The 21,176-nt window shown below is 38.8% G+C and overlaps 1 protein-coding gene across 4 annotated transcripts in view; it reads right to left on the reverse strand.

Annotated features, from left to right (window-relative positions):
- SLC20A2 (solute carrier family 20 member 2) overlaps nt 1-21,106 on the reverse strand; it is a 90,807-nt gene extending 69,701 nt beyond the window's left edge. The window contains exons 1-3 of one of the 4 annotated variants that reach the window (XM_063079875.1): nt 20,992-21,106; nt 17,060-17,205; nt 15,744-15,926 (exon numbers count right to left, since the gene is read on the reverse strand). The gene's annotated coding sequence lies outside the window, so the exon portion shown is untranslated. Of the gene's footprint in view, nt 1-5,484; nt 5,766-13,000; nt 13,177-15,743; nt 15,927-17,059; nt 17,206-20,991 lie in introns of those variants that run through there. The other 3 variants (XM_063079876.1, XM_063079878.1, XM_063079877.1) reach the window with 3 other exon arrangements.
- Nucleotides 21,107-21,176: the final 70 nt, after the last annotated feature.

Below are 21,176 nucleotides of genomic sequence, written 5' to 3' on the forward strand. Positions count from 1 at the left end.
GTGGTGAAATTTCCTTTTTTACTCATTTTTGCAGCTTTAAATACTGTGTTTTTTCTCTTCTCTAAAGTAACAAAAATGAAGTCTAGACTAGTTACTCCGGGTTGAATAGTGGAGTAACTTATGCACCACGGTTTCTGATAAAAACGTATTATATTTTAATTTTTCAGCATCTTTCAAATATTATGTAGTCTTCGAGTCAAAAGCATTTCTTCCATAAAAGTACTTGTTAAGAGAATACAGTATTATCCTAGAATTTTCTCCAGTTTTAAAATTAAGGTACCTGAAAGATATACAAAATTCCAAGCAAGAGTTCTGAAGTCTTTTCACTAAGAGCAGGAATTCTGTCCCCAGCCCCTGTCCCAGCCCCCCATGGCTAGGCTGGAAGGACTCCACTACCGGGAGTCATTGCTTCCCATCCCATTGATGGAAAGCTCTCACCATTGCAAGGTCAAAATCCTTTGCCTTGCAATTTCCATTCATTCACTCAAATATTTACTGAGTACTTGTGCGCCCCACAGTGCACGAGTTCTACACACCCCCTCTGGCCTTCTAATTCCCTGACCTACCACTGTTCTTTCATACCCTGTCCTTCACATCCAACAACCACGCTTCTCAGCAGTAGATTTTCATGTCACTTCATTTCTTAATCTATCACTATCCTGTCTCTTGCCTTTCCCAATGTCACCTAAAATGTGGTTCATAGACTTAAACACAATTCACCAAACGTGATCTAACTAGCCCAAAAAACAGGGAAACAGACTCAATGTAATCTAGGCACGTACTAATATAATCTGAGGCTGTTCCATTTTCAGCAGCCACATCACAAAGATGGCTCACATAAGCCTGTGATCAAATAAACTCACTATTTTTTACCTCATGCATTTGAGCTAGTCTGCCACTCAAACCATTTCTCAATTTCTGCAGATGATTTATCCTTAGTATATTTCATCTTGCTGATTTTAGAAAATTAAGACCTATCCAGATTATTTTGAATCTAGACTCTGCTATCTATAGTATTACTTCTCTCTCCTAGGTTTATGCCATCAGGAAATTAGATAAACTTATTTCAGTCCAGGTCTTTAGAGAAAGAGGACATCATGATTAAAATTGTGCTACTGATGGCAACTCAAAGTGGTTCTCTAGACTTAGTACTAATCTCTGATGAATATATTATCAATTTTTAACTTTTTCTGGGGCAACAGCCCTTTTGAAAATCTGAGGAATGCCATAAAATGTACATTTATATACAATTTTGCCATCAATATCATGAAGGTCATGGACCCCCAGGAAGCCCTTCCATGGGATTCTAAGACCTATCAAAAACAATCCGGTCACTAGAACTCATTAGTAGCCAAATACTTCTAGAACAGTTGATTCTCCTATCTCATGCTCAACTTAATACAGAAGGAGCTAATGAACTGGAAATCAATTGACAAAATCATTAATTCTCGCTAATTGAGAAGGTACCCAGAAACTAAGATATCTGGCCAAAACCAAACCCTGGATTATGAAAACACTTTAGAAAAAAAGCACAAGTGGATAAGGTTATATGTACAAAGATATATGTTGCACTGTTGTTTGCAGGGGCAAAAACAAGATAAAAGGCCACACCCTGAATGTCTATTCACAGAGAGATGGATAAATATGTCACATAAAGCCACATCAAATGGCTGTTCACACTTTCTTCATAATGGCTATCAAATTGTATTCGTTTTCAAAACAACAGTTCAATCTATAGCTATTGACCTGGAGGAATAAAATATTAAGGAGGAAAAACAAGCTCCAGAATAATGTAAAGAATATGATCCTATTTTTAAAAAACCCCACAAACCTTCTATCATTACACATACTTTTATGAGTATAGAAAAAGGTGTGGCTACTGAATGTGTCTTTAGCTAGCCCTGTCCTGGTGGTATTTTCAGTAGCCACTAACCTTGCCTGGTACAATGTGGGGCTTGTAAATAGGCGTGGAAGTTTAAAGCAGGTTCTTGCTAGTGCACAGCACAAATTAGTTATATATGGGGATGGTTTTTACACCTTCAGTTGTCTCTGATGCAGCTTATACGAAATAATTGTTCTGTTAACTGAATACCGCTCTGCAATTGCAAAAAAAAAAAAAAAAAGTTGCAGCTGTTTTGTTGACCTTCTGAATGCTTCTAAGTAAATACAATTTTTTTTATTAGTAAAAAATAAAAGAAAAAGGTGTGGAAGAATTCACATCAGGCTGTGAACATGGGTGGGAGATTCTTATTTTTTATTCATCCTTGCAAATTTTCACTTGCTATAAATAAATATTGCTTTTCTACAAAATGAAAAATTAAGTTAAAAAGAAGAAAAACTAAATGTGGCTGACAAGATCGACCAACACTCACATCTCTCACTCCCAAACTCCACACACGTTTCCTAAATGCTTGATTTTCAAAAAGTTTCGTACCCATAGGATGTCGCAAAAGAAGCCCAGTTTCCTTTCTGACTTTTCGATGATTCTGAATTTCTCAGTTTTGGACACTAGGTTCCACTTCATAGGCACTCTTCTGTTATACATATTAAAGCTGCGTTCTACAGTTTAAATGTGTCCACCATTCGCAAGTGTGATTTTTCCTCCTTCAGAAAAATACTCACCTCAGCTGAGCCACAAATGAAAACTCTGTGGAACCCACATTAGTCCAATACCAGGGGACAGAAGTATGCAGCACGAACGCTATCGAAAGAGTACAGAGGAAATACGAGCACAGGAGCGCTTCTGCCACTTCAGTGGTTCTGACTTGGCTGAACAGCAGAATCACCTGGGAAGCATTTTTAAAAATATCGATGCCTGGGTGCCACTTCCAGAGTCTGAGTTGGCATGGGCACAGGTACTGTTCTGTTGTGAGAGCTACCGACATGGTTCGGACGCATAATCAGAGTAAGAACCACTGCCCTTTACACTTCACCCTTCTCTTCTTCCATCTTTTCTGAGAGCCTTTTCTTTATCAGTCTTTTATTTTAACTCCTATTTTAACTGTTATATTTAACAGCTTTATTTTAAAGCTACTAGATCCATTTGGAAAAGCCAAAATCTATCAAACCAGCTAATGCCTGTACACCATCCATCACTGACATTGTCCTTACGCTGACTTTTGATGCCCGACTTAAAGTCACTTAAATTTATGGCTGTCACAGTTAGGAGCCCTTCACATGTCAAAAGAATATTTGTAGCCTCACCTGAATAATGATTTACCCCCCTATCACTAGCCAATGATTTCATAAAACATCTTAGGACCCCAGACATCATGCTGTAAAATAAAAGTGTCAACAGTGCTCTACCAATTAGTTGAAATGCTGCTGGACATTAGTCAATTAATGAACCTCCTGATCCTTTGTGCTAATCTTTATAACTATGTAAAAAATTCAACATCTACCACATTGCCAATTAATGAAAACCATTACCTGAAATATTTCTTCCATTCAAATTTAGTATCCAAGAACAGTAATATTCCCCACAAGAAAAATGCCAATAAAATATGAAAGGCGGTTCATTAACAAAATGAATACTTACTTAGTACACATGTTATACTAAACATTAGGTACATGTTTAGTACACTTGCATACTGTATCTACAAGTGCTGACTGCATTAGCACGTATTTTCAAAGAAGCCTACAATGGTCCATTAAAAAGCTTGATCTAGCAATTGCATTCCCATAGAAGTGAAAACATAGGTCCACACAAAAACATGTGCACAAATGTTCACAGCAACTTTATTTGTAATGGCCCTAAACGGGAAACAACCCAAATGTCCTTCAATGGACAAGTGGTTGAACTGCAGCACATCATATCATGGAATACCACTCAGCAATACAATGGCAGGAGCTACTCACACATGCAGCTTCAGGGGCTCTCAAGGACATTATGTCAAGTCAAAAAAAGCCAATATCACAGGTCACACACTTCATGATTCCATTTATATAATATTCTCAAAATGACAAAATTATACAGATGGAGAACAGATTGGTGGTTATTGGAGGTTGGAAGATGGTGGCCATAAAGGGGTAGCAAGTGGGAAGCCTTGGGGTGAGGGGTCAGTTCTGTGTCTTGGTTGTGGTGGTGGGTTACACAAATCTACACATGTGATCAAGATGCACAGAACTATCTCTCTCTCTCTCTCTCACACACACACACACACACACACACACACACACACACACACACACACACACACACACGAGGGCAAGGAAAACTAGTGAAATCTGAACAAGCTCTGTGAGTAGCACTAGTGGCAGTTTTCTGGTTCTGACCTTGTACTACGGTCACCTCTGGGCAACACTGAGTGGAGGGGGCACCAGACCTCTCTGTACTGCTTTTGCCACTTCTTGTGAATCTCTAACCACTTTAAAACAGAAAGTTAAAAAAAAAACATTTGGGGAAAATGTGAAGGGGGTCACTTATTTAGGATACAGAAACCATTCTTCTTAATCTCATTAAAGGAAGAAACCTGTAAAGGGGAAAGAGGCAAACAGACGGCTAGAGAGAAAGCTGGCTGGAGCGGCGGCTGCAGAGCACCTGTGGCACGCTGGTGCTACCGATCACCTCAATGAGTTCAACGACGATAAATTCAATCACGCTCACACAGCTGGTAAGTAGCAAAGATGTCAAAATTAAGAAAAGTAAAACAACTTCAAAGCAAAGAAGAAGAAAAAAGCATTATTGTATCAAGAAGGGGTTTAAAAAGTAGCTTAAAATACATAGTGTACGTGAAATGCTACAGAGCTAAACCTTAAATATACCCACATTCACAGCATTCTGTACTGAATACCACCTCTTCCTAGAACCTAAAATCCATAATACACATTTGTCTCGGGATAACTGAACAGGCTTGACCAGGGAGGTATTTGAAACTGGTTTTTATTAATCTTTTAACTTAACAAGAAGAAAATTAACATTGATTTCTCCTCTTTTGAGTTGTTCACTGAATGGAAATAAGTAAATAAAGGTGAGTCCAAATTCAAAAATAATATAAACAGGGCCCTCAAAATAGAAGAGAAGTAAAGCTGACTGCCTGTAACAAAGCCTGTTCAGGAAAGAGAAGGCGAAGGTGTGGGCAGCCGCAAGGCGGGCTGGGATGGCCACGACCGCATGCAAGGAACCGCACTGGCCAGCAGGACAAAAACTCATTTGCAATAAAATGGTTTCAAATAAAATCACATAGGTCAAACTGGTTTCAGTCTCAGAAAACTCAGCAGGAACATTTCAGCCCTCCTGTATCATCTCGTCTCTAATTCAGATCACTGGGCATTCTAACAGCATGTCAAAAACAGAGGCAGTTCTAGGATAAATTCAATGCAAGTAAATGGGTATTTAAAAGGAAGTTTGCTATTAAGGTTGTAAAACCTCTGAGACAGGGTTGTTTTTCTAGAGAGAAATAGCACCATACTTAATTTTAATTTTAAACACTATGTGAAACCCCAAGAAAATACAATATTTAAAAAATTGGGAGTATTAATCACCCTTTTAAGTTGTAGACAGTTGAGCAATCCAGTTAATGTGCTCTTTGAGAAAGTCAGAGTGACTGCTGTCCCCTCGGCCCTCAGGATCATTTCTGCTCTCCAGTCAGCTTCTGAATGGCAGAGGTGAGTGCAGCAGCGACGTCAACGCTTGTTTTCTCGGAAGCTTTGTCAAGTTCCAACCAGGAAATAACATGCAGGAATCCTACTTGCCATTCAACAGTCTCTCCAAGAAGGTCTGGAGTGGAATGGCCACACCACTATAATACCATCGACGGTGTCAGCTAATATGGTAACATCTGAAAAAGAATTGTCACATGTCCCTGGAACGTCTTCCTCACGCACAGGTAACATAAGAGTTAATTAGGGTGGAAAAAACAAATATATACAGTAAGGAGACATCTGCCATACATTCTTTATGCATCCCTCTGCTTCTGAAAAACTCACATAAGAGATTAATTTATTTCTTCTGGGTAAGACCCTCAGACATCAGATTTTGATAAAAGCCATAACCTAGGCCACTCTGGCCAGCGGACAGACTCTCTTCCTAATCCCTGGGCGATTATACCAAGGAACCATATTCTCAGTAAAGCCAGATTCCAACTCATGGTGAATACAAATATTATTAAGTTTCTAAAACTAAATATCCTTGAATAGAAATGTTTTCAGGGGAGAGAAAATCAAGATGGCAGAAGAGACAGTCCTCAGTGTCACCCTCTCCCACAATCCACCAATTTACAACTATTAAAAGGCAATGACAGCCAAACTGGGGCCGCTAGAGCTCAGGGGAAGAGGAGGAGAGACCTACAGAGTGCATGAAGGCGGGAGAAGCCACAAGGAGAGAGAGAAAGGACCACTCCTACCATTTCAAGCCCCGGCCACTTCAAGGCTGGCCCTGGTGAGCGCTTGGTGCAGGAGCCAGCAAGAGCGGCTGCTGTGCTCTTTGGATGGAGTTGCTTGGAGACTGCAGGAGAGGGAGAGGGCCTTGGTGACCCTCCAACCACTAACAGGATTCCCGTGGACGCACACAGGAGCAAGGGGCCACAGAAAACTGAAAAAAGGAGCCGCTCAGAGGCTGGTGAGTCATAGCAAGGGGCCGAAGTGTTTGGAGTGCAGGCGGTGGGAGAGACGAGCCACCAGGGGAACATTGGGCACAGCATGGACAGCTTATCTGCCCCCCAGTCAGCACAGAACCACTCAGTGGAGACTGGTCAGGAATACAGAACTGCAGGGGGTAAAGTTTGCTGAAAAGACTCAGGCCCAGACCAGAGTTTCCACACAACCCAGGTGTATAGGACCTCACAAGACCCAGAAATGCTTATAAGGTCAACCATTAAAACCTGAGCTGCTCAAAAAGCCTTCCCCAGAGAATCAGCAGCAAAGCAGCAACTTAGCTCAACTACAGGGCTCAAGTGCTGGTCCCCACAGGAAGTTCCCCAATTTTAGAAGTAAGCAAAGGACAACAAATTAGTTCCAGTGCAGAGTTTAAGTGATGGGAACAGCAAATAATCCAACACAGAACTGAAAGAAAAACAAAATACCCACAGACCAGAGACAAAGTTTGATATTAAACAGTAAAGGTCTAACACCATCAAAGAACACCCATAAAACCTGAAAGGGCCAGAAGCTCCACAGGCCAGTGAGCCTGGGGGTGGGGGTGCCAAGGGCCTCAGCCACGCCCCCTGATACTTGCATCCAGCCCAGTGACAACCAAGCCACCTCCAGAAACCCCCCAGGCTCCCAAGCTGGAATGAGGGGAGCCTGTAGGCCTCAGCCACGCCCCCCTGCTCTCTGTAACCAGGCCAACCCCAGACCCCAACCTCCACCTCTGTTTCCCTACCCCTCCCACCTGCATCTCCCACTGATCAGCAACACCTTTGAATGTAAAAAAAATAATAATTAATTTAAAAAATAAATAAATAAAAACAAATGTTTTTAAGATGTGATAATGGTATTGTGATTACACTTTTAAAAAAGTTCTTTTGGGCTAGCCAATTGGCTCAATGTAAAGCATGGTGCTGGTAACACCAAAGTCAAGGGTTCACATCTCCATACAGGCCAGCCGTCAGATAAAAAAAAAGAAACAAGTTTTTCCCTTTGGAATATATTCAAATATTTATAGATGAAGTGATTTAATATCTGGGATTTGCTTCAAAATAATATGGTGGGGGGGTGGGTAGGAGTTTTAAACAAAATTGGCTACCAATTGATAGATAATTCTGGGTTATAGGGACATGAGGATTAACTATACTATTTTGTCTTCTTTGGTATATGTTTGAAATTTTCCAACATAAAAAGTTTTGCATATCCTTGCAAGAGAAATAAAATATACCCACTTAGCAAGGAATTCTGAGACTTACGCAGCAATCCAGATTCTTGAATGCTTCTGCTACTGCATAATCCCAGGCAAATCACCCCACCTAATAAGAACACAGTTTCCTATTTTTTAAATTCTGCGCTAGAACATCATGATTTCCAAGATCACTTCCAGGTCCAAAGATTTTACTCTGAGGATGTTGTTTTGTTTGTTCTGAATTGAGTTTAAATTCATCTTCTGTTAGTTGTCTATAGTAACCATTTCTACACTGAGATGGCGCATGTGTCTCAAGACCCTGAGTTATCTCAAAGCAGCTCTTCAGGGCCACTGGTGCCCCACCCACCATCAGCCCCAACCACAGGTAAGAAGGGAAAGGAAGAGACACAACTGTGGTGATAAACACAGCTCTAGTTTCCACAGACAAGACGAAAATGCTCACTCCTCAGAAATCTGCTTTAGTATCCTGAAGAGTCACATATCACATAAAATGTAAAATGGGCAGACCCTTTAATACAGCAACATTTCCTGAGCACCTTATCAAACAATATTTTCATAACTATATAGTCTTCTGAAGATTGCTTATCACAGTATTGTCTATAAAAGTGAAAAAATCTGATACCTAAATGATCATCAATAAGGAATTGGTTAAATATATTATGGTACATTCTTACAATGGAATACCATGCTGCTATTTAAAAAATGAAGACATAAACCCACAATGATAGGGGTATAGCAAAGGGACACAGGAACCAACTGAAAGAGTGCCCAATGGCCAAAGCTGGAACAATTTCAGCAATAAAGTACTACTGGACTACAACCCAAACTATAAACAAACACCCATTAGTTTATACTAAGACAAATGATTGAATGTGGGAGGATAGGTGTATCTCCTGTGCAGAAGAATTCCAAATAATTTATGTAGGCGCTCTGCCCCCGAGGAGGTGGAGCCTAACTCCATACTCTGCAAGCGTGGACTGACTTCCTTCCCAAGAATGCAACACAGAAAGGAGGAAAAGAGTCACGTTACCGTGGAGACACCTAACACACACTCCCCCAGCCAGGCGGTTCAGGTCACCTCCATAAGGAGTACCATTGAAACGATTTCTGTCTCTGTGGTTTTCCTCCCCAAAGCCTAACCCCAGTCTAACCATGAGAAAAACAGCAGACAAATCCCAACTGAGGAACACTCTACAAAATATCTGACTAGTACACGTCAAAACTGTCAAGGTCATAAAAAAAGAAGGAAAGTCTGAGACACCATCACAGCCAAGAGGAACCTACGGAGATAGGACAACTAAGTGTAATGCAGTGTCCCTGGTGGGATCCTGAAACTGAAGAAAGACATGATGTAAAAACTAAGGAAATCTGAATAAAGCATGTACTTTAGCTAATATTGGTTCCTTAATTTTAACAAATGTATGATACTAAGGTAAAATGTTAAAACTGGATGTGGAGTATATGGGAACTCACTATACTATCTTTGCAACTTTTCTGTAAATCCAAAACTTTTCTAAAAGAAAAAATGTATTTTTTAAAAAATGGAAAAAAATTTTTTAATGAAGATATAAACTTATGACATGAAATGATGGCCAAAATATAACAGGTAAAGGAGCAGTTATAAACAGGCATGTTATGAACCTATTAGTGTTTAAAAACATATGTATATGTATTTATACCCCCAAAAGTCAGGAAGACTATAAATCAAAATGTTAACCTCGGAGGGAGAATTATTAGTAACTTTCACCACTCTCTTCTTTATACCTTTCTGTATTTCTGATTGTTTTTCCACTAAACATTGATTACTCTTAACTGAGCCTCATTACTTTTATAATCAGAAACAAAGTTATTTTATTTTGAAAAAGAAATAGGTGTACAGCATAGGATTGATAGAATGCTCCTTACCTCAAAATAACATGCATTTATAAAACAGCCAAAATTTACCTTTTCAAGGGGAAATATTTTAAAAAGGCAATATAGAAAAGAGGTTGAAAGCATGGGATTTATTTTTACTTTTTTTTGGTAGAATAAATCATCATACTTTATTATTTCTTGTGAACAAAATATTTTCCAGAGTACAGCATTGTAAAAATTAATAGTGGAATTAGTGGAAATGATGAATATACATCAAAAAATTTTAAGGTGATAATTTCTCAGAAATGTATGCCTTCAGGTCAGTGAAAATTATCTATAAGCAATTGGTCTTGGAAAAACACATTTTTGAAGAACTCTCTCACACTGTGAGAGTGACCTATTGTGAATGAATGAAATACATTTCTCTAGTTGAACTGAAAATAGGTACACATCTATTGCTAAATTCTAATAACCCTCTTATTCACTTTTCAAAAACTTACATATAGTAAAATTTCCAGTGATCTTCTTAACTTGCTACTTTCCCAAAATTTACATAGCTGTCTCAATAACACTCTCAAAGTCATTGTTTTTCTTTTTTTTTTCTTAAAGTCTTAAGTATAATAATTTTATAAAGCCTCTTTTTTCAACATTTCCTAAGTACAGCATCTTTGGAGTATTGTACAATTCAGGGTTGTATTTGTGTATGTTGGTTGTCTGAAGCTCTTCACGCAATGGTGCTGTATGATGAGCCTGGGAGAGAGTGGTGACAAGACAGGGCAAGTCTGGATCACCAGTTATGCTGACACCCAGGCCCTTTAACAGACACGAGAGTGAGCCAGTTATTATCCATCCTTCAAGCTGGGTGAAAGATGAACACACACTCTGGATGGAAACAAAAACAATAAAATTATGATGGCTTTGCTGACCACGGTGGTGTTTAATTAGCTCTATTTTAAGACTTTTCTACTCGGAGCCCTCTCTCTCTACTGAAGGTACAGCAAACCACTTCCTTCTTAATAATGTATATGTGGATCTTATCTTGGCCACATCTGTATTATGGCCAGTGGTCTAAACCATAAAGGCCACTGCCAGCACACTGGTACAAAAAGCATGGGATTTAATCAGATTTAAATTAAAATCCTGGGTTCATCACTTACTATCCGCATGACCTTGGACAGTTCCATAACTTCCCTCAATGTCCTCATTTTTAAAATGTAATTCAACAAACTTACTGACCTGTATAACTCCCCTAATATTTATTTACTTATTTACTTGCTTATCAATATAAACACATATTGTGTACTCTATATGAATACATATATTTTATAACTTCAAATTTTATTAAAAAATTACAAAAGTAATAGCAAAGAATTAAATGTATGTCAGGAACCTGGCTCTACTGAGACCCCATAATGGTAACTGTTATTGTTAACAATATTAATAAACAGAAATCCAAGAAAAAATGAAATGCTGTCAGGAAAAAATTTCTCAAAGAACATAACAGGGAGGAGTGAAAGACAAAAATCAGTATCTCAGCTGATTCTACAACATCTGCAGCAATTTCCCAAACATTTCCACTAACTAGACATTCATTGTGGCAATTAAACATGCTGTTGCTAACATTCCCAAAGGACTACTGAGAATCTTCCAGAGAACACAAATGAAAGCCTTTGCTAATCATAAGAAGCTTAAACTAAGCTTTGGAATACTAATGCACAAAGTCTCCCTTTCTATGCAAATACAGGTTCCCTATCTATGAATATAATGTCAATACAAACTAACACCAGCCATTAAACACACACTACACTTATTTAAACCTCTTGACTGTAAATAAAATAAAAACTTTTTAAAAAGAGGCTTTAGGGCCGAGCCCGTGGCGCACTCGGGAGAGTGCAGCGCTGGGAGCGCAGCGACGCTCCCGCCGCGGGTTCGGATCCTATATAGGAATGGCCCGTGCACTCACTGGCTGAGTACCAGTCACGAAAAAGACAAAAAAAAAAAAAAAAAAAAAAAAGAGGCTTTAGACAAGACATATATTTTGATCTCCATCAAAATCTAAGCTGTTAGTTCTATCTCAATATTTGTATTTAAAAATTATTCCAATTAAAATCTTTATAATACACAAAATCACATCATAACAGACAAGTCTAATTTGGCTATGAATTAGTAAATTTTTACAAGGCCGAACCAGGTCAGAAGAATGAATGTTTCAAATGAAAAATTTACCCTAACTGATTTATCATATGGTACAGGCCACAGACCCATATTTTGTGTATTATAAAGATCATAATTGGGATAATTTTGAAATACCAGTATTGAATTTAGGAAGACAATCATCCATAAACAAAATAATATGGAATCACTATGCCAAATTCTTCTACATTAGAAATGAAGGTTGTTTGGTTTGGTTCTGTTAAAGGAAGTGAATTTAAACAGCACTTTGTTCAAGTTTCAAAAACACAGATGCAATCCAGGAAATATAGTCAGGTTGGTACACAGAACCTAGTGTTGGGATTACAACTATACGAAGACTGATTTTATAACATATTCCAAAACTTTTGTATCCAATAAATTTTACTCCAACTTTCCAGAAAGTAGTCATTATGAAGACCTAGCCTTGCTAAACAGAGTTTAGAAATCTGCGGCACATTTTTGTTAGATATGTTCAACTGTTGCAAATTTTAAGTTCTTTGAGAATGCATTTGATTTACGGGAAGAGACAAAAGTCAGCGAGAAAGAAATTCTGTTAAACAGATCAAACTAAATAAATTTCTTTTGGTTAAAAAAAAAAAGAAAAGGTATTGACTACAAGGTTGTATGACTCGTTTTCTTAAAAACCAGAAAAGCAAATTTAAAATGGGAATTTCAAGCATTTTGAGCAGCCATATTTTATCTGTAATAAGAGTATAACTCCCCCAAAGGGAATTTTCATTTTTCCTATACCATTGTTCTCTACTGGTTATTTAGTCCTCCAAATTCTAAACAATGATTAAATAAGGGAAGATAATAACATCTCATATAGATTATTCATTTAATCCATATATCAACACTACTAGATAAAAATCACCATTTCACAATTTACAAATTGAGGGTGACTGGTTTAAGTAACTTGCCCAATTCACACCAGTAATAATGGGTAGACCAGAGATTGTTGCCTCATAGTTAATACCAAATAAACACATATTACACACCTGACTTAAGGTTTTTGCCCTACACTGTCTCTCCCTATATTCATCTGTTCCTATAATAGCTGCTACATATATATTTTAGCATTTGCCAAACTACATTGTAATCATTTACTTATCAGTACTCCCTGCTCAATTATAGGCTTCCAGAAGGAATGGTCCATACCTTGGTCATCTTTATAGTTCCAGAACACAGGTCCAGACTTAGCGCATCTCCATAAATTCCTTGTTAGTAGCCTAACTGCGGCATTGAGGCCATTTTTTGCTAGCTGCTCATGGGTGGTAAATATTACAGTAGCATTACTGGACCATTAGCTGTTCCTTTAGCTCTAAGATACACAACCACCACCATCACAAACAGAGAAGGCTCAGGCAGAAAGAATATTTGATATGATCAAGCCCTATTTGTAGGGCTGTTTTTTTTGTGGAGGTAGCTGGCTGGTATCGGGATCCAAGTCCATGACCCTGGTGTTACCACAGATAGAGCTGTTCTTAATACCATAATATGTGGTGTACAAAATTTTTAAAACTGCAGTCATTATCAGTCTACCTCCAGCAGTTTATACACATTATAAAAAACTAAATTACAGGATAGCACCATATTCAAATTATATGCAAGAATAAAGAAAAAATATGAAACAATGTAAACCAACAGAATAAGATAAAGTTTGCCAACAGCTATCTTTTCATTACAATACAACTACAGTCTAGAGGGGCAAGACCACACAATTTATATGCTTTCCCACAAAAGAAACTTAACAGGATCAGTTGTAATGGCATTTGAGAATGTTACAATATAATTACAAAATGGCACAGGTTAATATTTAAGGAAACATCAAGTCTCAAAATATAAAATGAATATTTACAAGATTAAGTCTCTGTTTTGTTAACTATTACAGGTCTCGGAACTTAAAGGGAAATATAAAAACACAAATGACCCAATACTAAAATTAGTTAACAAAATTACTGATCCTTTTTATTCTTTTAGGAGCTTTTTCACCTAATAAATGTTAATGCCTGTAGTTTCAGTTTTCTTTCCATGTCTGTTGACTACGAATTCTTTCTAGTGCTTTTCTCTTCCTGCCCTCCCCCACCTCCACCCCAAAGTTGCTGTGGAGGTTCTTTAATCTTTCAAGACAAGGAAGTGATAAACATTACAAACTCCTGAATAGAGGTTAAATGACAGCATCATTTGGCTATCTCGACTGGCTTTCAAGCAGTATCAGGCTTCTAGAATATCAATCTAATTCTTAGAAACAGAAAACACAGGAAGCCCAGTATTCCAAGAATAGTTAATAATTGATTCATCCTGGCTCCCTGGGAACTACACAGCAAGGACCAGTGTTCTATGCAAAGCCTGACAACATATTCATCTACTAATACCTATCACCCAGGGACAAGGAAAATAGAAAAAGAGCTCAAGCTAAAAAACACAGGAAAGAAAACTACAAAACCTTTGATATGAGAAGGAATCAGAGCTAGATGAAATACAGGATGGATCACTGGGCTGTACACAGAGGTGGTGCAAGGGTGCGGCCCACCACTGGCAGGGATGAGGGAGGAATGCAAGTGGGCGAGAGGTGAGGGTAAAACAGGTGGGAGCTAGGTGTGACAGACTGAGGCAGCAACAATGAAGGCTGGAGGTGGAATGCCCAAGTGAAGGGAGGGCAAAGAGAATAGAAAGCACCTAAAAGCGGAGGCAGAACCATGGAACAGGCAGGGAGCAGACAAAACACGAAAAAACAAACAAGAATCTCTGGATAGGTGAGAAAATATGTAAAAGTGGGATGGGCTGATGAGTAGACAGGTAGAAAAGGGGAAAAAAGAATGAAGTAAAACAGGCCTATTGGGAAAGGAAATTTTAAAAAAAATATCTCTTAAGTTTTTCTAGGACCAAGAATAGAAAAATTTCCATTCTTTTCAGTGTTGCTGTTCCAAAGATCTATTTATAAAGATATAATTCTTATTTTAAAAGTGAAAAAAATATGGTAATCCGATCTTCAGTGCCAAATAATTGTCCAAGGAAAAAGCAGGCATATGCAGAGGCTGGGAGCAGACAAAGAAGACGAAGCTGAAGTCACGCAACATGCACCAGCAGCAGCACCATGAAGCACTGCATACCCGCAGCGATCGCTCATGAAGTCCACTTCGGGGCAACTGTGCCTGCTTCTCTTCTGACAAAGTTTGGTTGTGTTGTCCCCCCAAAACTCATGCAGAATTCTTATCCCCAATGTGACAGTGTTGAAAGCTGTTTGAGTCATGGGGGTGGATCCCTCATGAATGGATTAATCCTCTCCCTGGGGGTGGGGGTAGTGAGTGACATCTTGCTCTGTTAGTTCCCAGGAGAGCTGGCTGTTTAAAAGATCCTGGCACCTTCCTCCCCCCTTCCTCCTCTCGCCATGTGATCTGCTTGTACCTGCCGGCTGCCTGCCACTTTGCACCATGAGTAGAAGCAGCCTGAGGTCCGCACCAGATGCACCTGTCCCAGAATCATAAGCCAAATAAACCTCTGTTCTTTATAAATTACCCAGTCTCAGGTATTCTGTTATAGCAACCCAAAACGGACTAATACATCTTCCTACTGCTATCTTCTACTTCTCTTGCCATATCAAATAAAACTCTGATCATGAGTAGATTACCAGCCACTGCAGTAGTGGAAAATAACTCAAGTATTACATATAAAAGTGGATGGGTTAACAAAGATAATATAAGAATCATGTAAAAAAATGTGCTAGTGTCTTGCCACTCATATTTTCAGAACTGCCTTCATTTAGCTACACAAAAGCCCTAAATGGCACTGGAGTTGCTTCTTGAAATGTGCCTTTTCTTCAGTGGGTTTTTGTTTTTTTTTTTTAAACCATTCTTCCATGAATATTTTAATGAGTCATTTAGTGATACAGGCCACTCACAGGCATCCGACACAATATTATTTACTCCTGGAAATGATTGCTTCTGCATGGGCTTTAGGAGACTTCTTGAAGGAATAAACCTAGTCCAGTTGGTCTCTATCGAAGACATGTTGAAACCAGGACTCTTCTCTCATATTCAAAAATGACTTGAATGACAATCGTGCTGTTTCTAAGGTGAGATGCCTTAAAAAAAGAAAAATTAAAAATCAACTAGATTTTTAAAACCTCTCTAATAATGCAGTGCAAATTTTCACACAATAGTATATGTTAGCTAAGACTGAAATATAACTCAAGAATTTTTAATGTTTTACTTCAGCCTTAAGTAGACAATATTTTTAAAAATAAAAAGGCTATACAATTAAAATATTGCAAATAATTGACAGTCCCTGAAATTAATAAAAAAGCATCAGTTAAATTTGTACAGAAATTCTGGTGACAGACTTTTCAATATTTACCATGGCCAGGATAGAACACAGACTGAGAAAGCACTATTTCTCTTCGTTCATATCGTATTGGAAATGGTATGAACAGCATGGTTTATATTTAGCTGTAAAACAAACTACTGAATTGATGACCTGGAAAATTCCTTCCAACCATAAAATTCTGAAATTGTATATTATCTAGTAACAAAATCTTGGCACCACTGGATCAATTCTGGGCAATTCATCTCAATTTGCCCGGTTTTCTCATCTGTAAAATACAGGGCTGGTTCCTCTTACAGGGGAGGTGGCACCAGAATCACTTAGAATGTTTTAAGCACAGACACCCAGGCCCTGCTCCAACTCCACGGAATCTAAACCTCTGGGGTTAAGCAAAGACATCGGTTCCTTTATAAATAAACCCTGGGTCATTCTGATGTACACTCCTGGTTAAAGAACTAGACCATGTTCAGGATCCAGCTCTACAACCCTAAAATTCATAAAATGGGGTCGTAGAGATCTCATTACATTGTCCTAACTTGATAGACTTATTAAATGAACCAGTGTATCATTTTCTCTTTCCCTAAAAGTCTAACATTCAGGGAAGAGCCTGAAACTTAAATTAAGGCTAAAATACCAATTGGATAAATACTTCAACACAGATTATTTTAATTGAAATTTTCTAAATTAGTTTCTCCGATATTTAAATAGAACACAAACTGTAGGGCAATATTCACAGCTATAAGTTGCTTCCATGCTGGCCATCCCAAAATTTGTGATGTTAAAATGACAGCAGCATAGGTTACTTCTTCACAGACTCAAATTATGAAGCTACCCCAAGACAAATGACACGACACCCTTCCCAGCAGAAACAATCTGTAGTGCAGAACACTGTACCTGCAAAGGATGGGTCCTCACTGGCTGCTGGCCAGGTATGTGCTTCCGTGCAGGGAAATCCTCCTCTGAGTCCTGCACAGTGCGGGTGGTGATGGATGTACTCCCCTATCCTTGGAGTCATTTAGATTCAGTGACTCTGTTGATCCCTAGTGACCCCAAAATAATATTATCAGCTCCCAAAAAAGGGGATGGATACATAATTGGGCTTTCAGAGAATACCATTTTTCGTCATCTTGTTGGATTTTGTTTGTGGGCCTTCATCTAATTCCACACAGCTTTAAACCGATTTTATTCCAGGTTTGTCTCCAAATCAATGGCACAATTTTACATTTTCTCTTCCACCAAAAAAAAAAATATTACTTGGTTTGAAGAGGCCTCCTGACCAACAGTGTTCTCCGTTGCTCAATACAAGCTGAAAAAATAGATCAAGATTCCACAAAAGAACAAAGCCCATGGACAGAAGCACATAGCAAACCTTCAGTGACACCCACAGTATGGCAAATTACTACTGCTAGCTATGGTTTTAAATCTAGTGAGTGTTTTTAAAAAGGCAGTAAGATATCAAGCATTATTCAATATTATTTTATTTAGCTAAGTTTTTTGACACTAAATTAGTAACTTAAACAGTCATTGTCTTGTCTGATGATCACTGTCCTAGAATTCAACATCTATAAGACTTATAATCACTCAGCTGTGAGACTCAAAATTCAGTCTCTAAGAGGTTTTGTCACTTCAATATACAGTGTCCCTTTAATCATTTCCTTTCCAACCTCTGTTAACTGGAAAATCCCACGCGTCATGGCAATCTTTTATGCTACCTAGAAATTTTTAAAAGAGCACATTTTACAGCATGGAAACAGTATAAACTTTCAGATATGCCTTCGAAACATAAAGTGAAACCCCCCGCAGAAGCTACACCAGCTCTGGAGCCAGGCTGTCCACTAGTACTTGCATCATGGTCTTAGGCAAGAAACTTCATTACTTTGCTGCACCTCTGTTTCCTCATTTGGACAACGGAGTAATAATTGAACCCACCCATCAAAGGATTGTTGTGAGATTCAAATAAATTAACATGTAAAAGAGCCTTGGACAGTGCCTGGCACATATTAATACAAGCTGAAAAAATAGATCATTAAATAAATAAACATTAGCTATTATTATTATTTTATTTAGTTCCAAATTCTCATACTGTTTTCACATATGGAAACAAGGTTTGGTGAACTAAGTATTACCTACTATTTTGAATATCTTTGATGTTTCCCCATAGTATCTAATATTGGCTCAAAAGGTAAAAACAAGTATAAACCTTCTCTATACACATATTATACTGTATACAAAGGCAGTTCTCAAAGATAGTACTGTATAAATATATATTTCCTGGCCCGCAGGAGCCTATATTTTGGGTGGGGAAACAAAAATATGTAAAACACTTATGTAATAACATAAAACCATAAAGGTTGTATGACAAAGCATGTGGTATAAACCACTAACATTCCAAGAGTTCACTATGGGCTGCAGATTCGGCGGCAAAGGTAAGGCTGGAGTGGCCCTATGCCTAAAGGTTAAGTGGGATCTTCACAAGCGGACAGAGGGAAGAGGACTCTGTTGTATTGTTCATTCCACAAATGTTTACTGAGCACCTTCCAAATGCCAGGCTCTGTTCCAGGCCCTGGGGACAAATCTATGAGACAGACAAAGGCCCTGCACTTGGGGGAGTGAAGGGGGTGCTTAAAGGGCACTCTACATGAGAGCCACACTGGAGATGAGGAATAGAAAGGGCTTGTCTTCCTATCACAGGAAACACAACGTCACTGACATGCCTCACAGACCTGGGGCTTCCCAACAGTGACAAACATACAGAAAGAGCTACCATGAAAAATTCAACAATTTTCCATGTGCTATAACATACTGTATTCTAAATCTGTTCCCTTGCTTATAAAGCACATTAAGGGGATATTATTAAGAGGGATATTGAGGGGTCCATATTTCTTAACACAAACAACATAAGAGACTTATTAACAGTCGATCTTTTGGGGATGGTTTTCATAAGAGTCCTATGAAAGCCCAGTTCCTAACCTTGCCCAAATGAAAGCCTAACCATGTTCTGCTCGCACACCTCATGCTGTTCTCCCAACCCCCATCCTTTTCCCATCTTTTCTTTATCTACCAGTGACTGCCCACAAATATCCAAGCCTGGCAAGTGCCTGAGGATGTATGTGGTGGCAGGAATCTGTTAGTCACAATGAGTAGAAGGATTAACTCCAAAAGAAAATGGGCAGGAATCCGTTAGTCACAATGAGTAGAAGGATTAAGTCCAAAAGAAAATGGGCAGGAATCCGTTAGTCACAATGAGTAGAAGGATTAATTCCAAAAGAAAATGTGTATCTTGTTCTTCTAAGATCTTTCCACTGAAGACAACTCTCCATTCACTCCCTCCCCAAAGAGATAAAGAAACCCTCTTGTAAACTGACTGGCAAAGCATTGTCAATCTCTTCCTCTTCCCAAAGATGGGCCGATGAAATCCCCTGATAGATAAGTTCCAATATGCTTTAATCATAAATAAGACACACCTCCAAGCCCCTTCCTCATCCCCTCCAGTCCTGTCACATGATGCAAACTGTTAGACCCCACCATCATTCTCAGAATCAGTGTTACGTCCAACTGTTATGCCTGTAGAAGTCATTAAATTGTATCTTTGGAAACAATGTCAAAATGAACTCAGATAATGATGACTAAGGAAGCCAAAACTACAGCTTAATTAAATCCAATCCAAAACTTAATTTCTTAGTGCACAGAGTGTTGGGCTCAATAGTAAATATATGTTTAACATATTTAAAAGCAAACTGAAAAATTTCACAACTATGTACAATGTAGATAATTTAACATTGTTAACCTTCATATGCTCAATGAAACTGTGTTAGACTCATCAACACGGTAATGCCAGACCAGTTTTTTCATTTACTTAGTTTGGTATGAGAAAATCAGTCTTCATGTTTCATTATGTCATTTGTAACCCTTAATTAGGAATGCCACTTAGAAGGGGCCATTATGGCTTTAACAACATTTACCTTTTCCCAATATCCTAGAATAGCCTGTTCATTGGGTGAGACAATGTTACATAATGGGAACTTGGATAAATAAAGATACGGGGCTTTGGAAACTACTGAATACCTAAATAAAGGGACTAATTGCAGTTCTATGAATTTTTAAAGACATCTTCCAACTTGGAAAACACACCCTTATTTTACAAAAGCAGAAACAAGTATTTAATGTACATATTTCACATTTGGCCACATTCAAATCAAACTCATGCACTCTAATATTTTTGAGCAACCTATGCTCATGCAAAGAGTACATTAAATGAGATAAAACAGGTAGACCGTGTAGCACAGGCCTGGCAAAGAAAACAGTACTCAACATCGCCTATTGCTATTATTGTCTCTAATTTTACAACTTTAGAGTCAAACGATACGGTTATAAAATTATATATATGACTTTGTATATGTAACACACGTAAACTAGTATATTAATACTATAAATAAAGTAGTACGTTACTGTACTCAGGTAAAGTTCTTAATCTAGACAAAATTTAATGGTAACACGTGATCCACAAAGACATGAGACAGAACCCTTGCCGAGGATGCAGTGTTAAACGTCAGCGCTTGCCTCCACTCAGTTCAGAAGATTGCTCTACGGGGGCTGCTAATGAATTAGAGCCGCAGCCGGCGGACCCTAGGGAACTCGCTCGGAATGAATGCTTAGGACCTCAAGCCCGCGCGGACAGGAGGCCATTCACCTGCAAGTGCACCGACCACTGAAATCTGATCGCTCCAGTACGGATGCGGAAATCCTACAGATTCACCACCCGTGTCCGCTACAAAACACATTTCCCAAGTCACTACAAAATTCATTTTTAAATGCCCCAAACTCACTTAACCTGACAACGCTACAGCATGCCGGCACATCCCGTTTCTAACACACTTCGACAGTCTCAAGCCCGCGTCACTTAGGGCAGACCGGCGAGCGCCCGGCGCCGCCCCCCGCCGCTCCGCCGCGCCCCCCGCCGCGGGGCCCGGACCCCCGGCCGAGGAGGAGCGCGCGGCCCGGGCGGGGGTCG

The sequence above is a fragment of the Cynocephalus volans genome, chromosome 15 (genome assembly GCF_027409185.1).
Source record: "Cynocephalus volans isolate mCynVol1 chromosome 15, mCynVol1.pri, whole genome shotgun sequence".
Lineage (NCBI taxonomy): Eukaryota > Metazoa > Chordata > Mammalia > Dermoptera > Cynocephalidae > Cynocephalus > Cynocephalus volans.